Source organism: Hylobates moloch, unplaced genomic scaffold, assembly GCF_009828535.3.
Source record: "Hylobates moloch isolate HMO894 unplaced genomic scaffold, HMol_V3 SCAFFOLD_19, whole genome shotgun sequence".
NCBI classification, from domain to species: domain Eukaryota; kingdom Metazoa; phylum Chordata; class Mammalia; order Primates; family Hylobatidae; genus Hylobates; species Hylobates moloch.
The window spans coordinates 68553073-68572405 of record NW_026652294.1 but is presented as its reverse complement, the minus strand read 5'-3'; the positions used below and the strand labels follow the sequence as shown (position 1 = coordinate 68572405).

Sequence of the window (19333 nt, the reverse complement as noted above, 5' to 3'; positions counted from 1 at the left end):
CATTAGCAATTGGTTGAAAGAGTTAAGTAATTATACACCTAGAAGCAATAGAAAGGAGTGTCTGGTTTAAGATAAGGAGTTGTGGAGACCAAGGTTCTAATTATGTAGATGAAGTTTCATAGGTGCCTACCCTTCAAGGCAACAGATTGTAAATATTTCCTGTTCAGATCTTTAAAAGGTGCTAGACTGTCAGCTAGTCTCTTCAAGATCAGAAAAAGATCTGGAAAGGGAAGAGGATTCTCTACGGAATGAAAGTTTCTCCCGCCAAGGACAGCTTTGCAGGGCTGTTTCAAAATATGTCAAAGTATATTTTGGGATAAAACATTTTAATTTCTTTCAGGGCCTATAAAGCTCTCGTGTAATGCTATACTACAGTCTGCTTGGAATTTGGTATATTTTTGCTACTGTCTGTTCTCTCAGTCTTAAGATCTCTGTTTTAATGGTAATGCTGGTCAGTTGTGCCTGAATTCCAAAGGGAGGAGAGTATAATGAAGCATATCCAATTTTCCCTGCCCATCATGGCCTGAATTAGTTTTTCAGGATTACTTTGAAATCCCTGTGGCCAAGAGGAGGGGTCCATTCAGTTGGTCGAGAGGCTTGGAATTTTATTTTTGATTTACACATTTAATCTTTAGAACAATCTAATGGGTTGGTATTATTATCTTCATTGTAAGTTGAGAAATCAAATTTAGGAAATTAACTTACTTGTCCATGTTCACCCAACTAGAAATTGGAAAAGAAACTGCAATCCGCATGTCTCCAAACACCATGAACTCAGGGCAAAGAGACTGAGTATAGATTTTAAATTATTTTAAAATGTAATTCATTTACATAGTAATTTTCTCAAAATGCATAAGCAAGATGTCTACAATTGTTCTAACATGTTCGTTTATATAATTCCCTGTTTGCCTCTCAGATTTTCAGTAATGTCTGCTTGTGTTAATTTTTAAATTTAATTTTACTAAATTTAATTTTTGGTGAAAAATGAGGGAGGGGATTGGTGAAAAATGAGGAAAATGAGGGAGGGGATTGTTGAAAAATGAGGAAAATGAGGGAGGACTTATTCAGGTATTGATGCATTCCATAGGATGAGTTCGACACCTGGGTCAGTGTAGTGTACCTTCAAGTGGCCATGCATAGCACTCAGGCAAGTTGTATACTCAACTCATTTAATGGTGGCTGGACTTCCAAGCCAGAGGTAACCGTTAGGTCCGAACTTCTACTCTTTCACACAAATGCACATAAATAGAGACATTTTGAGAAATCAATGGAATAAAAAATTGAGGTTTGAAAACAATTTAATTAGATCCTTATGGTTATGGGGAGACCAAAAGAATGCTATGAAACTTCTGCGTTAAAAGTAACTTAACACTAATAACATTTTTCACATTCCCAATTATTACATATGTCTTTGCATTCAAACCAAGTCAATAATTGTTCTAGTCAAAAGAAAAAAAATCTAGGTAACATTTTAAATATTCTAGTTTTATCAGGAAAATTAGATCATAAAATAATTATGGACAAGAAGCCAATACAAAAGTATTTCATCTGGTTAGGACATGGATATACTGCAAATCCTACAAAGTTGTTCATTTCATACAAATATTAAATGAATGCATAAATAATTGCTTTAAGAAGAAAGTCATTCTCCACAATCCCTTCACCACACCTTATACCTATAGAAGGCAATTATTTTAAAAAGTATAAAATCACACAGATTAGGCTATTTTTCTTGATTGGAAGGTTCGGCAGAACCTTGACAGTGTTCCAAGTTGTTAAATTTTATTTGAAATACTAAAAACTGAAGATCTGATCATTAGAAAAGCATTTAATTGTAAAACATTGGTGGGTTGGATTGAATTTAGTTAACTTATTTCCAATTTTATTTTCCTTGGTAGTTAAGTCACTACATATCTAAAGAGATACCAAGAAGCCGGCATTTCCCAGCAATTTGGAACTTAAAATTTAACAAAGCAAATAAAAGAAGAACTTATTCTAACTCATTATTCACTTTTAGCTGTCTAATGCATAAATATCTTAAATTAGTTTTCATTGATTCCTCTATTTAACAAAAATCAAGGCACAATAATAAATAGACTAGCATTAAAACATAATGCCTTCACTGCTGATAAATACCCAGTGCAAGATTGGCTTAGATAATATTTGTGTTTTGGGTTTACTTAAAAATGGGTATACGCTTATTCCTCAAAAAATATACATTGTAACATGTTGAACTCTGGGCATTTGTGGATTTGAAATAGTAATTTGTGATTACAAGTTTGAGAAGAATTTCAGAGTTGTTCAGTCCCTTAGTTTTCTATTAAAACATTAATTTGAATTTAGAGAAGCATTTCTTATATCTTATCAGTCACCTCCTAAAATGGATTGTATTTAATCAGTAATCAGTACCCCCAGTTTTGGAGGTAAGGATGCAGAGACAGTGGGGATAAACCTTCATAGAGTCCCTTCCATTCTGTCTGGCCAGTGGTATTTTTTGGTCTTTGCATGTTCCCGAAACTCACTTTTATTTTGCTAATTAACTTTTTATCACATTAAATCCTTCCTTTTCAATTACAAATATCGATATTGACAGGTAACATGTAGGTATAACTATTTGTGAAAAGTACAAACACGTAAGAATTCCCTTCATCAAATGATTTTTAATATTTATTTAATTATTGAAAGTTGTTTAACATTGTAAGACGTATACAAATGGAATTTGCAAGAATGTTGAAGAACTGTAAAAAAGTACTTCATAGAATATTAAAGGGATAGTCATCTATAGGACCAAATTAAAATGTGGTTTTAATCACAAGATGAAGCAAGAGATAATAAAAAGGGGGCAGGGTTGGTGGAAGATTCAGACAAGAAGAAAAAAAATTTAGTTAAAAAAATGGAAAAGCAGATGGAAAATAAAATCGTGTTTTCCACTGTTCCTTTGAGTACTATCACAGTTGCAACTTTTCACTTACGCGTGAGATGATTTTTTAAAGTTTTAGCAATTCCCATCTCAAAAAAGTCGTTCTCCACAATCCTTTCACCACACCTTATAACTAAGAAGGCATTTATTTTTAAAAAGCAAATAATCACATAGATTAGATTACTAAACTATAAGAGAGAAGTCTAGTAGACAAGAATGTGATAGGAAAATGTCAGATTTTACCCACTATTTCATCACCCAAGCCTAGCACTGTTATTGGAACATGGTAATTCCTCAGTGTAAGGTTTTAAACCTATCATAAGAATACTGCAATGCTCAATATTTGGGTCATGTGTTAAATATAGAAAAAAGGAAAACCCCAAGAGTGTTCTTGACAGAAAGATTTGCGAGGACCAAACTGCTTGCATAGGTATTGAATCATAAGTAATTGGGATAGCTGCTTAGAGGGTAAACTCCAAAGCACAAAATAACAGAAGACATACAACCCAGCAAACACAGTCAAATCAATGAGCATGAGATTAAATTATTACCTGGAAGTGATCTTTGTAATTTTCAAGATCATGACTAGGTAAATAAAATACTCCAATATTTTAATAATCATTTCCATGATCTGTTAGAAAAGCATATCCGCTAGAGAACAGAATAAACACAGGAAATGAGAAGTGGCAAATAAATGATTTGAATTTCAATTACATAAATTCAAAGCCAGTATTATTTCTACCATGTAATGTTGTGAGTATAACGAGTATACCTAAAATAAGTCTTTATTGCCATAATTTTGTAAAAGAATAAAAGCCTTCACAAATTTTTCAGTGACTTTTCCAAGGCCACAGATGGACACTGGAGGAGACCTCAGGTCCCTGACCTCTAGTTAGAGAATTTTACTGTGCTAATGCTGGCGAAAGACAATTATCACAGAAATCAAAGAATAAAATTAAATTTGCATTAAAGTGTAAATTTAAGTAAATGAATATTCCATTTGTAAATAAATAATCAATCCTGATTTATGTTATTTGCGTATTTTTTAAACCCTTAAGACTATATAGGTACTCCTTATTTCCTCTTATAACAAGCCATACCAAAAGTGCAGGAAAGAGAGATTCACCTCAGAATTTTTTACCAATTAATTTCAGAGGTAAAGTCAGTGTACAAAGCAGAAGATCATCTACTTCCGATAAAACGTAGTAGCTGAAAAAAAAAAATTTTCGACACAGACAAGTAATTGATTGCAATTACTACAAGTGTAATAAATTTTACAAAGACTCTAGTACACATGGATGAAATACTTCATTGAATTTTTAATAAAAATAGATGTAGGTATGCTGATAACTTCAGAATTGTTTTTCAACATGCTGTTTCAATGAAAGATATATTCAACTTTTATGTTTTAAATTTCTGCTAGCTATTTTATATTTTGGTTCACATTATAATGTTCTAGAATTTGATATGCTTGTTTAATATGCAGTCATCTCATAGGTTTTTTTTGTTTGTTTCTTCCTTGTGTATAGCTCTCAAAATTTAGGTTTTGTACCTTTCTGCTTAATAGCATTGAATGAAACAAAGGACAAATCTGTAATTCTAAACATGTGTTCTTTATTTTATTCCCTAAAGTTATCTCCAAGGTTATTAGAGTTTCTGAATAAATAAATCTTCACATGTCAGCTCCTATCATCCATTTTCAGTTGCCAACTAGAAAAATGGTATCTTAAAAGACTAGAGAGTCATTTGCTTAAAGTTACATAACATTTCAGTCGTGAATATAATACAAACCAATTTACTGACATCAATCAGTAATGATGATGAAATGTCCCTTAAAGCAGGAAAATAATGTTTTTCTCACTTCACAGATGAGGAAACTAAGACTCAGTGAGGCTAAGTAATTTGAGCTGCAATTCCCATTCAGGTAATTAGGTTGCAAAGCCCATATTCTTTCCACTTCTCCATTGTCTTCCAAGAAGGAACGTTACATTTACTTTTCACATTTTATTATGTAGACTGTTAATTGCACATATAAAAATCCAGTGACCATGAAGCATTCTAGGTGCATTTTGACTCTGAGAGTTATTGTTGTATTCAAATGGTTGTTTTCTAACGACTTGGGAACATGAAAGACAATTGTACAAACTCTAGAAATAATGCATTTCCTTACAAAATTATATTTTATTTACATGTCATTAACACTTTCAGTATATTTTACTTTATTGAAAAGACACAGCCTCAACAAGTCATAAATGACAAGAGGAAGCTGCCTTTACAGATGAGAAATGAAATGTGAAATAAGAACGGAACAAGGAAAGGATAGAAACACTTTGATTTGGAACAAATGCATATTTTTAATTATCCATTAAAATTATGTGATATAGACCTATTTTGGCATAAATCTGTATTGCAACAAAAGACTTTGATGTGACTGAGTGCATGGTTATGTCTGTATTTAACTGTGTTTTTTCTTCTATCCTTAAATTGAAGAGACTTGCTGCCCCACTTTATGGGGCATTTAAAAACCGCTTCGGTTAGCACTTCACCTCATTGAATTGTGTGGGATTGAGTAATTAAAATGTCTTCAAGTATGGGATCTGTAAATGGTAACAGCCACATGGCATCCACTAGAGTAGTTCTATTACGGGTAATCCACTTGAAGTAATTTCTGTAGACAAGTGTCTTACTCACAGGTATGGAACTCTCACCACCTACCTGGGCAGCTTTTCTATAATTTACTTTTATGGCTTTCAGTTTCAATTGGATTTTATAGGCTTAATGGCTTGGGAAATGATTATGGGCAACAATAACCCAGAATTGACCTTTTCAGAGTTACCTGCTTTTTCATTGGTTTAGCTAACAATGCTGCTAATTGAATTTTTCAGCAACAAAAATATGTGCACTAACAGCTGCTGACTTACATTTTATAATTATTGTTATTACACTAGATAAACATTTAAGTAGTTAAGAAAATCATGGCGGTAGGACAAGATTATCCACAGTAGCACAAAGTCAATGTGTCTATGTGAAAACACTTTACCCTCAAATTAATCATGCCTCTTTTGAAAGAAACCCTTTGGGAACAATTAAAGATGAAATTGCAATCAACTGACAATTGAGCTCTGAGGCTGTATAGGACATAGTAGAAATATACAGGCAGTTAGCTTTTTACAGGATACTGAAGAAGTAGAAGTCAATCCCAGACTCAACTTTAAAATGGGGATCACTGTGAGATTTAAATTGTGTACTTGCAAAGCCTTTAACACAAAGCCAGGTAATTCTGACATATTACTAAAAGAAAAAGAACGAGAAGGAAGAGGAGTAGCAGAAAGAAGAGAAAGAGGTGGGGGAACCACAACAGCAGCCAGCAGCTGCCACCATTATCATAGTATCTTAAGAAATTTATTTCTCCTCTGCTAGGATCTAGAAACTAAGCAGGTTTTATAATGTAAGATACTACAAGGTCATTCTGAAACATTTCATTTCAGGACCACATTGAGAAGCACTGCTCTCCTGATCTTAAGACTTTGTACTGTGTGTCCCATAAACCTCTCTTTCTAATTACCAGTTGACTGACACCACACTCTGTCTACAAGACAATACACTTGAATTGACTTCTCCTGAGGCAGGCACCAGGCTACAATCACCTTCAACGACCCCTATTGCTCTTTGTCCCTCAGAACCTGGAAATATACTGGCTATCAATCTGAATTAAATCATATGTAGTTGGTAAAGGCCTAATGTGATCTCCCTAAATATGTATACAATTTTGGGAGGTTTGTATACGTACATTTGTTATTTTTTCTTTTCAGCAAGTATTAGAAAATTGCTTGTTTTTAAAAATTTGCTAATGACATTGTTTTCTTTTAAAATACACTTGTTTATAGTAACCCATTTACAGTAGTGAGTTATAACTATTTGAATAAAGTAGCCATCCATGTGTCCAGGGAAATGAGATAGATGAGAGAAAGACAGACAGACAGACAGACAGATAGATTAGATAGATAGATAGATAGATAGATAGATAGATAGATAGATAGATGGATAGATGATAGAGAAATTCTTTCTTATTTCAGTATGCCGAGAAAGAGAGATAGAATGATGGTGTCTGTAAATCATCAAAGAAAGCTAAAACCATGGGTGAAAGTTAGAGAAAGAACAGAGTATTTAGTCTCAAAACATGTCTCTATAGGGTACTTATTAATTATTAAAGGAAAATTGGAATTTTAAAGTGGAGAAATTTGGAGATTGTTTCCAGGTTTGTCTGGGTATTTCTAGTGAAAATAATGCTACTGGAAATACTACTGAAAATGACTCCTATGGATTTTTTTTTTTTTCCACAGAATTTTGTTCTGTCACCCAGGCTGGAGTGCAGTGGCACAATGATGGCTCACTGCATCCTCTATCTCTTGGGCTCAAGCCAGCTTCCTGCCTTGGCCTCCAAAGTAGCACGGACTACTTGCATGCACCATCACGTCTGGCTAATCTTTTGATTTTTTGTAGAGACAGGGTCTCGCTATGTTTCCCAAGCTGGTCTCAAAATCCTGAGCTCAAGAGACTCTCCTGCTTTGGCCTCCCAAGGTGCTGGGATTACAGGAGTGAGCCATTGTGCCCTCCTATTGTACATTTGTAAGCATTTCTTTAGGATAGTAATGAGAAGTTTGTGTCATGGTTGAAACACCTTTAGTCTCATAAGAAAATATCAAATTGTTTTCCAAACCATTCCAATCTACTTTCCCACCAGTAATGTGAATAAAGTTCCCAATCATACACATGTTTACTAACAAGTAGTAATATGCCCAATGTTTTTAGTTTTGACAGTCTGGTGGCCATCGAATATTAATTATTGTGTTTAATTTGCATTTATCTTATTGATAGCATATTTTCATAAAGGTATAAGCTATTAACTTGTAAACTTTGTCCATTTCTTTGTCCATTTATTTTATCTTTTTTTTTTTTTAATCAATGTTCAGGAGTCCTTTTTGTAGGTTTTATTGTTTGTTAAGTTATATGTGTTGCATATATTTAATTTTTTGGCTTTACTAATTTTCTTTATGGACTATAAAGATGTTTTATAAACAGTTCTTATTTTTATTGGTATAAAATTTATTAATCTTTTCCTTCATGGATTATACCTTATTTAAACAAAGTTTGTCTTAGAATCTTCTACATCTTAATTATATAGATATTTTATTTTTCATGTTCCTCAAGTCTGGAAGCCTGGCTTTCAGGTTTAAATCTTTAGTTCATTTAGACTGAATGCTGTGAAGTAGGAGGCCAATTTTAATTTTTCCATATGAAAAGTCAATTATCTCACTACATATATTAAATAACCCATCTTTTCTCTGCCAATCACATCTCTTTCTGGAATCTGTATTCTGTTCTTTACTTATTTGTGTACTACTAAACCAATAACACATTTTCTTCTTATATCTATTTAATATTTTGATATTTGGGAGAATTAATTTTTCAAGAATGTCTTGATGAAATTTTCCCCAATTGAATGCCCTCATGTACAATTGTAACCAACACTCAAGTGAAGATTACATTTGAATACTCTCACTTAAAACAACACTTGAATGAAGTCCCAGAACAGCAGGGCTCCCCAGAGGCCTCCCCCATGGTACATTCTAGCACTTAGCTTCTACCCAAGTGGAGTTATTATTTTTAGTTTTTACAGCATAAGTTAGTTTTATTTATGTCTTTTTCTGACTCTTTACTTTTGATTAGTAATTTCACTACTAGATTGTTAAGTTATGAAATCCCCTCTCATCCACAAATATACAAAAATAAAGAACGAGGATCTGATGAGAAAGAGGAAGAATGTGAGGGAGGGAGGGAAAGAGGAGGAGAGAGAGAGTAGGAGTAGGAGGAAGGGGAGGAAGACAAAAGCAAAGGAAAGGAAAAAAAATCTTGGAATTTAGAGATTTTGATTGGGATTTTTCCCCTTCTATCTCTTTTGTATATTCCAATAAATCAGAAGCAATAAGTCATCAGATACAGGCAGATTTTCTCAGTGTATCTGTCAGTTTCAGAGCTTTCTTAAGTGTCTAGATCTATGTCCCCTTACAAATTTCATGTTTATCATGTGATATAAATAGCAGATAAAATTTTTATTTTTTAAGCTTTTAAAAATATTTATTCTCAAATATACCATTACTCTGCTAAAATGATTTATTTCAGAATTACATTTCTAATAGATACATTGTTAATATGAACAATATTTAAGGGTATGTTTCTACAAAAATATTTACAAATGGGATCTAATTAAACTAAAGAGCTTCTGCACAGAACAAGAAACTACCATCAGAGTGAAAGAAAATTTTTTGCAATCTATCATCTGACAAAGGGTAATATCCAGAATCTACAATGAATCAAAACAATTTACAAGAAAGAAACAAACAACCCCATCAAAAGTGGGGAAGAGTGAACAGACATTCTCAAAGAAGACATTTATGCAGCCAAAAGACAACATGAAAAAGTACAATATATCGCTCCAAGCAATCAAAACCACAATGAGTACCATCCCATTTAGAATGGTGATCTTAAAAGTCAAGAAACAACAGGTGTGAGAGGATGTGAGAATAGAACATTTTCATTTGGTGGGATGTAATATTTAACCTTGTGAAGTCAGTGTGGGTTCCTCAGGGATCTAGATGCCATCCCATTACTGGGTATATACCCAAAGGATTATAAATCATGCTGCTATAAAGACACATGAACACGTATGTTTATTGTAGCACTATTCACAATAGCAAAGACTTGGAACCAAACCAAATGTCCAACAATGATAGACTGGATTAAGAAAATGTAGCACATATACACCATGGAATACTATGTAGCCATAAAAAAGGATGACGTCATGTCCTCTGTAGGGACATGGATGAAGCTGGAAACCATTATTCTCAGCAAACTATCGCAAGGACAAAAAACCAAACACTGCATGTTATCATTCATAGGTGGGAATTGAACAATGAGAACACATGGACACAGGAAGGGGAACATCACACACCAGGGACTATTGTGGGGTGGGGGATGGGGGAGGGATAGCATTAGGAGGTATACCTAATGTTAAATGACGAGTTACTGGGCGCAGCACACCAACATGGCACATGTATACACATGTAACTAACCTGCACGTTGTGCACATGTACCCTAAAACTTAAAGCATAACAATAATAAAAAAAAATTATAGTGCTTTCTTAGTGGCATTGTGAGTTAATTCATATACAGGTTAATGTATATAAATGGTTTATTACAATGTTTGGAACAATAATTTTACTCTTGTTTTATATAACTCAGTTTCAGATGTCGAAGAAAGATTGAAGTTATTAAGAATCTTACTTTTGTCATTTGAAGAATTTAAATATTTATTATTAATAAGAATACTATCTTCTACTTTGAAACAGGAACCATTTTATAATCAAACAGTATTAAAAAAGTTACTATTTTATTTGGACATTGTTTTCTCTGTGCTTAAAATGAAACAACAATTTGGCATGACACAATACTATCCTCTAGCTTAGATGCATATCAATACAATATCATTATTTATTTATTTATTTATTTATTTATTTATTTATTTTTGACGGAGTCTTGCTCTGTCTCAAGGCTGGAGTGCAGTGGCACGATCTTGGCTAACTGCAACCTCTGCCTCTCGGGTTCAAGCGATTCTCCTGCCTCAGCCTCCCGAGTAGCTGGGACTACAGGTGCGTCGCCACCACGCCCAGCTAATTTTTGTTTTTTTTAGTAGAGATGGGGTTTCACCATGTTGCCCAGGATGGTCTCGATCTCTTGACTTCATGATCCTTTTTCACGTTTATTACACCACTAGAATATTCTTAGAAATACATGCTAGCCACTTAATATCAATGTGACTGGAAAATCCTGTAATTCTCATCATCCCTGCCTACTTATGAATCCCTTGCTTTATCTGAAAACTGTTACTCATCCTCTGTATGGCAAGCATCGCCTTCTCTGTGAAGATTTGCTAGACTTATACCCACCAGTATGGTTGTTCTAAACTCTGTAAAAACACAATTGTGTAGATCACTTACGTTAAACATTTCTGTTTGCTCATCAACAACCAACCCATTCCCACATACATACACTTGCTTTCCCTTCTAATAGATCTGCCTTCCATCATAGAATATGAAAACGTGAGATGCTTGATCTTGTGATGCTGCTTTCCAAATGTGGTCAGTGGCACTTCAGAGAGCCTTCCTGGACATTTCTGAAGAAGGTGTTCAGGCATGAGAAAATCAGTGCCTTTGTAGCAGTCATCTTGCAGTCACCTTGTGACTGTGGGTAAATAAACCCAAGAACGGAAATCCGAGGAAAGCAGAGTTACATACAAGAAGGACTTTTCCTGAATCCTGCATGACATATGTGTCACAGGAATAACCAAACCTGGAAATTTGAACTTCCTTCCTTGTTATGTTTGATGATAAACCCCTTTAACATAAGGCAGTTTGGGTCTCATATCTGTTACTTATTTCTGATACACTGCTCTCATACATACCATTCTAATTTATTGGCACACACAGTAAGCAATGAATAAATGTTTGCTGAATGAAAGCAACAGAGAATCACTTTCCCTTTCATATTCAGGTGCTACCTAACAAGATTATTAGTATTAGGTTGATGCAAAAGTAATCACGGTTTTTTGCCTTTGAAAGTAATGGCATTACATTTCAGCAAGTAACTGGAAAGAAAATAAGGCCAAAAGTCACTTGTAGTGCAGAGAATAAAAAACAACCTACACAACTTTTACACAGTGGGTATTTCATTCTAAGCTATAGGAAAAAAAATCATAAAATTAATTTATTGTGGTTTATGTAGATTGGGTAGCTGTTAAGATTTACATTGACTAAGTTTTATTTTAGCCACTAGAATAAAATGCTATAAAGGGGAGCCAAAACGCTGAATTCCCATTTTAAAAATGATTTCTTCCATTAATTGTTTTCCTGTTCTCAATAATTGAACATTGCAGAGCAGATAGCCCACTGAATTATACGGTTGTAATTAGGTCGTTCCTTTAGCATGTTTTATGCCTCAGTATTTGTATGCTTCCAAAAATATCTTATACTGGCTTTATATAAAGCTGTCTTTAAACGGAATTGTATTTTGCCTCTGAAAATATTGTACTAGACGCATATATTCTTTGTCCAAGTGTTAAAATTAAAATAATATTTTATCTATTTTTATATATATATACTACAAATTCTCAAATGAAAGATTTTTGACACATTGATTATAAGCAAAATTTATTTAGATTTCTGTAAATCATTAAATATGTTTCTATGTATACATGTGTATATACATAAATGTATCACTGTTATGACTAATCAAATTAGAATTAATCATTTTAAGTGTATAACCAATCATTATAACTTAACAGACAACAATTTATCTTCAAATTTTTCTAATAATGGAGAATTCAGGGCTTCCATTGGGAAAGGAACCTGGGCCTCTCCAGCCATGCCACAGACGTGTGTGCCTGAACAATGGGGTATTATAAACTGAAAAGCAAGGATTCCTGTCTGTCCTTTTGTGAAAACAAAAATCAATTCTGCACATAATTTCTTCCATGCACTTGAGAAAGTAAAGTTCTACATCTTTTCTCTATATAAAGTTAACTTCTGTGTTTGTACCATCAAATATTTCACAAATCTTTATATTCACTTCTGTTTTTTTCTTTTATTTTCTTCACATGATCATGATCTCTCATGCATTTTATTTGCCAGACCTCAAATGGAACTATTTTTTTTTTCTAATAAAGTGTGAGAGTTCCTACAGAATTATGGGAAATTTTATTTCTTCTTAGCCTCAGACATTCAATTAGATATTGAATTGCAATTTAGGGCCTAAGTACAAACGCTACAGAAGTGTTAAGTCCCCCTCAAAAAAAGCTTTGGGAAAAAAAAAAAACTTCATTTAATAAAGGTTAACATTCTTCACATTCATGACAGATATGGCAGTGTTTCTTCTCAAAAATACTGCTTTGCTCCTATGCTTCAAAATGACTTCAGTGGTTTGCAATATAATGATTATGAATTACTTCAAGTACATATTTTTCACAATGACAGCTTTAATTAATATGCTGTAATTATTTTAGTTTAAACTAAATAGCTTATTATTTCCAATCGTTAGTACGTTCTATATTTTTATATTAACACGATATATTTTCAATCATTTTTAGATATATTTCCAAATATCATGTGAAAGTAATATTTGCTTTGTCAGTGTCATAAGATGTATTTTTAGTGTGGAATAACAAATGTTTCAGTAATGTATAATTTAGTTATGATAAGCATTTTTATCCTTGTTGGTTACAGTATTAGTATTTTATTTAAGTAATGCATTTAATTTATTCTAGAGTAAGTTTGCACATTATTATATAAACAGAGACTTATAAATTCTAGCTGCTTCTGAACCAGGAAGGCAATTTTCTCCTGAAAGGAATTTTTATTTATTGTTTATTTTATTTTATTGCTCAGTGTGAATGCCTAGTGTCTTGAGAAAATGGAAGCCCTTATTATATAAGTCTTTTGTGACAGACTCAACACTTTTATAGTAATTGTATAATTACCTCTCATAATGTGATACTTTAAGGGAAAATATGACATGCTGTGTTATATTCAGCACCGTAGTCAGATGTCCTAATTCACTAGTCTCAAGTGTTTCATTTCTGAACTGCTTACACATTTCCAATTTTGTCCAAACCCTTCAAGAAATTTAGAAATTTTATGATTCTTTTTTTAAATTTTATTATTATTATACTTTAAGTTTTAGGGTACATGTGCACAATGTGCAGGTTAGTTACATATGTATACATGTGCCATGTTGGTGTGCTGTACCCATTAACTCGTCATTTAGCATTAGGTATATCTCCTAATGCTGTCCCTCCCCACTCCCCCCACCCCACAACCGTCCCTGGTGTGTGATGTTCCCCTTCCTGTGTCCATGTGTTCCCATTGTTCAATTCCCACTAATGAGTGAGAACATGCGGTGTTTGTTTTTTTGTCCTTGCGATAGTTTGCTGAGAATGATGGTTTCCAGCTTCATCCATGTCCCTACAAAGGACATGAACTCATCCTTTTTTATAGCTGCATAGTATTCCATGGTGTATATGTGCCACATTTTCTTAATCCAGTCTATCATTGTTGGACATTTGGCTTGGTTCCAAGACTTTGCTATTGTCAATAGTGCTGCAATAAACATACGTGTGCACGTGTCTTTATAGCAGCATGATTTATAGTCCTTTGGGTATATACTCAGTAATGGGATGGCTGGATCAAATGGTATTTCTAGTTCTAGATCCCTGAGGAATCGCCACACTGACTTCCACAATGGTTGAACTAGTTTACAGTCCCACCAACAGTGTAAAAGTGTTCCAATTTCTCCACATCCTCTCCAGCACCTGTTGTTTCCTGACTTTTTAATGATCGTCATTCTAACTGGTGTGAGATGGCATCTGAATTGCTTACACATTTCCAATTTCCAGTTTTGCCCAAGTCCTTCAAGAAATTTAGAAATTTTATGATTCTTAAGCAATTTTGCCTAAGAACGATAATTATAAAAATACGTATAGATGTACATAATCATAATACAAACCATTAGACAGCCAGATTTAAGCTGGTTTTACCAGATTTTGCCAACTTTCATCATATGAGAATTCACATTTCTTTCAGACTCTCTTGGTGCATATAAAAGAGATTTAGAATGGGTGTTTGGCTGAGCACATTTCAAATATGAAGCAAATTTTAGAGAAATCTGAGAAACTTTTTAGAAAATTAGATAACCTTTAAATCACTCACCCACTTTTAGAAAATAAGAAATTGGATGGTATTTGAAGACGATTTCCTTGGAGAGAGCTGTGCCGCCTCCACTGACTTTAAAGAAATTTGAGGTGTCACCTATTCATCCCAAGTCAAGATTGAAAGACTCTGAGGAAACCATGTGGATGATTAAATAAACACCTGTGCTACAGTTCACGGAACATTTCAACCTCACCACTTCAGAAATATAAAGGGTAAGAAAAGACCCTAACAAAAGGAAGACCAGGCAGGCATGAACAGATCTCAAGAAAGAGAAACTAGAGATTAACTCAGGATACCTCAGGGCTAAGGAAGGGTTAAGCAATGGATCTCAGTAGAGTTCACCACTTGCATAACCAGTGCTGCTTTAATATGTCTCTTGCAATTGATGGTGTTTCTTGAGAAACTACAAATGTACTGATGAGAAAGTGCCAGCTTTAAGTAACGACCAGTCCAAGCCAATGTCAGTTAACTAAAAATTTTACTGCTCCTCATACATTTCTTTCACCATGTCCCAAAGCCAAATATTCTAAAACTGCCTTTGGCTAGCTGGAGGAGGAGAAATAGTACAAAGATTGAACAAGGAGATGGAAAGAAGCTGATGACTCCATCTTTCTTAGACTACTAGCCTACAAATGGCGCAAACTTGGCAGAGAAGAGAAGTCTCAACATTAAATAACCATGGGACTGGAAATAAACTGACATTGTTTAAAAGATCTGAAATGATTGTGAACATATTTTTTTAGCATCTAAAAATTACTAGAAAAGTCAAGTTGCCTGCCTAAGTTTCTCAAGAGTCATGGAAAAAACTGTTTTAATAGAGTGAATCAAAAAAGACAATGATAGACAAAAAATCATTTTTGTTTATCTTAGCCCACAGTCTGTGCTCATCCTTTGGAGCAGTCACAGTACAGTTACAATAATAAACCTGCCATCACAAGGGGGCATTGTTTTCAATAGAGGAGCACTGTCAGTAATTGTAAACAGCAAAATCTGAACCTCCCCACAATTTCAGTGTAGTTTTCACAGTAGACAATATTATGTATCATGACTTTGACACAACCATCACGGTGGGGACTGGATTCCATGTACGTTATACATTTACAAGAATTATTTCCTCAGAAAAAGGAAGCTGCGGTCTCACAAGCAAGTAAGACACTTGGTTTAGTGAGTGTCTTAAAAAAAAAAAAAAAGATGTGAGAAGGATATAAAATTGCAACACACCACTAAACCTACAGTGCTTCTCAGGTGACAGAGAAATAGCTCCAATCGATTTTAACATCCCATTAAAGCCAGCCAGCAAACCAGAGAATGTATTGTCTGCAATAATAAAGCATTTCTCTAGAGACTTGGCCTTGGTAAAATAAATAAAAAGGGGTAATTCCTTCTATTAATTCAGTTCACTCTGGCCATTGATAGGAATTGGAGTCAGATTCCTGAAAATCTTACACTTGGGGGAAATGTCTGCTATAAATAAATAGAAAGTGAAATACAATGTGAATGATTATATTATATCATATATCTGTAGGTAACCAAAATTTCCTCTTCCAGTAATTAAAATATATGTTTAGTGAATGAATGGGAACTTTTCATCATGTTGTTAAAAATAATTGTTTGAGATAAAAGCACAGGCAATAAAGCTGGGGGGAAAGAGAGGTAGATAGAATTTGACCTTTTCCAAGCTGTCAGGGAAACAAAGATTCCCTAGTTCACAAACATGGCCCACTATCATGGAGAGATACATGGGTACCTCCTTCCAATAGTATTTTGGGTTTGCTAAGTTTCTGTACAAAAGTACGAAAATATGATTAATATTTGGTCAAGTGAAAGCATGTCACGTGTATTATAAAATATAAAAGGATAAGAGAAGAATATACATGTTCAGTCAATATATGTGGAAGCATTTGTTATAATAATGTATGGCACATAAGGTTATTCTCCTCGATAGTGCCTATTGAAAACTTTTGAGCATTGAACTTGTCATGGTTATGGCGAAAAATACATTTTTTCTAGAAATATTCATACAAATATATATGCACACATATGTAATAGAAACTACTAAAGTATTAATGAAATAAAATCATACAGATTGAAGTTTCCAGTAAAAGGCATTGAACTAAATGGTAAAATATAACAGCATTACCTCTTACTTTGATATGAATTGCCTTTTTCTCCTGTAGATGAGGGTGATTATTTTGTTTTTCCTAATGGATTTTGTTTCCACTGATGAATTTTAAACATGGCTTAAAAATATATTGGATTAAATTTTTCTTATTCCTGTAATATTTCCCACCTGTCCATTAATGGGTCATATGGTTTGACTTTGTCCCCATGCAAATCTCATCTTGAATTGCCATGTGTTGTGGGAGGGACCTGGTGGGAGGTAAATGAATCATGAGGGCGGGTCTTTCTCGTGCTGTTCTTATGATAGTGAATAAGTCTCACAAGATCTGACGGTTTTTAAAAAATGAAGTTTTCCTTCACAAGCGCTCTTCTCTTGTCTGCTGCCATGTGAGACATGCATTTCACCTTCTGTCATGATTGTGAGGCCTCCCCAGCCATGTGTAACTGTAAGTCTATTAAATCTTTTTCTTTTGTAAATTGCTCAGTCTTGGGGATGTCTTTATCTCCAGTGTGAAAATGGACTAATAGAGTAAATTGGTACCAGTAGAGTGGGGCGCTGCTGAAAAGATACCCAAAAATGTGGAACTGACTTTAGAGCTGTGTAACAGGCAGAGGTTGCAACATTCTGGAGGGCTCAGAAGAAGACAAGAAAATGTAGAAAAGTTTGGAACTCCCTAGAGACTTGTTGCATGGCTTTGACCAAAATGCTGATAATGATATGGATAATGAAATCCAGACTGAGGTGGTCTCAGATGGAGATGAGGGACTTGTTGGGAACTGGTGCAAAGGTGACTTTTGCTATTTCTTACCAAAGAGACTGGTGGCATTTTGTCCATGCCCTAGATATTTATGGAACTTTGAACTTGAGGGGGATAATTTAGGATATCTGGTGGAAGAAATTTCTAAGCAGTAAAGCATTCAAGAGGTGACTTGGGTCCTGTTAAAGGCATTCAGTTTTATAAGGAAAGCAAAGCATAAAAGAAAATCCCATTTTCTGAAGAGAAATTCAAGTTGGCTGCAGACATTTGCATAAGTAATGAGGATTCAAATTCTAATCACCAAGACAATGAGGAAAATGTCTCCAGGGCATGTCAGAGGTCTTCACAGCAACCCCGGCCATCACAGGCCCAGAAGCCTAGGAGATGGTAGGGTGGGGCCCTGGGTCCCTGGGCTGTGTGCAGCCTAGGGACTTGGTGCCCTGTGTCTGAGCTGCTCCAATTGTGGCTGAAAGGGGCCAACATAGCGCTCCGGCCATGGCTTCAGAGGGTGCAAGCCACAAGTCTTGGCAGCTCCCATGTGGTGTTGAGCCTGTGACTACACAGAAGAACTGGAGTTTGGGAACCTCTGCCTAGATTTCAGAGGATGTATAGAAATACCTGGATGTCCAGAAAGAAGTTTGCTGCAGGGGTAGGGTGCTCATGGAGAACCTCTCCTAGGGCAGTATGGAAGGGAAACATGGGGTTGGAGCCCCCACACAGAGTCCCCACTGGGGCACTGCCTAGTGGAGCTGTGAGAAGACAGCCACCATCCTCCAGACCCCAGAATGGTAGATCCACTGACACCTTATACTGTGCACTTGGAAAAGCCAGAGACACTCAATGCCAGCTTGTGCAAGCAGCTGGGAGGGAGACTATATCCTGCAAAACCACAGGGGCAAAGCTGCTTAAGACCATGGGAACCCATCTTTTCCATCAGCATGACCAGGACGTGAGACATGGAGTCAAATGAGATCATTTTGGAGCTGTAAGATTTGACTGCCCTGCTGGATTTTGGATTTGTATGAGGCCTGTAGCCCCTTTGTTTTGGTCAATGTCTCCCATTTGGAACGGCTGTATTTCCCCAATGCCTGTATCCCTATTGTATCTAGGAACTAACTAATTTGCTTTTGATTTTACAGGCTCATAGGCAGAAGGAACTTGCCTTGTCTCAGATGAGACTTTAGACTGTGGACTTTTGAGTTAATGCTAAAATGAGTTAAGACTTTGAGGGTCTGTTAGGAAGACATGATTGGTTTTGAAATATGAGAACATAAGATTTGGGAGGCGCCAGGGACAGAAAGATGTGGCTTGGCTGTGTCCCCACTCAAATTTCATCTTGAATTTTCAAGTGTTGTGGGAGGGACCAGGTGGGAGGTAATTAATCGTGGTGGCGGGTCTTTTCTGTGCTGTTTTCCTGATAGTAAATAAGTCTCACAAGATCTGATGGTTTTTTTAAAAATGGAATTTCCCTCAAAAAGCTTTCTTCTCCTGTCTGTCGCCATATAAGATGTGCCTTTCACCTTCTGCCATGATTGTGAGGCCTCCCCAGACATGTGGCACTGTAGGTCTCTTAAACCTCTTTCTTTCATAAATTGCCCCAGTCTCAGGTATGTCTTTATCAGCAGCATGAAAATGGACTAACACAATGGGTTTGAAAGATTTTGTGAGTGAAGTGATAAGATAGGTGAGAAGGTGAGAAAGGAGTCAAATAT

The 19333-nt window shown here is 35.1% G+C and overlaps 1 protein-coding gene across 16 annotated transcripts in view; it reads right to left on the bottom strand.

The window, feature by feature from the left end:
* Window positions 1-19333, bottom strand: part of PTPRD (protein tyrosine phosphatase receptor type D) — a 2332625-nt gene that overhangs the window by 1713363 nt on the left and 599929 nt on the right. The window lies entirely within an intron of this gene.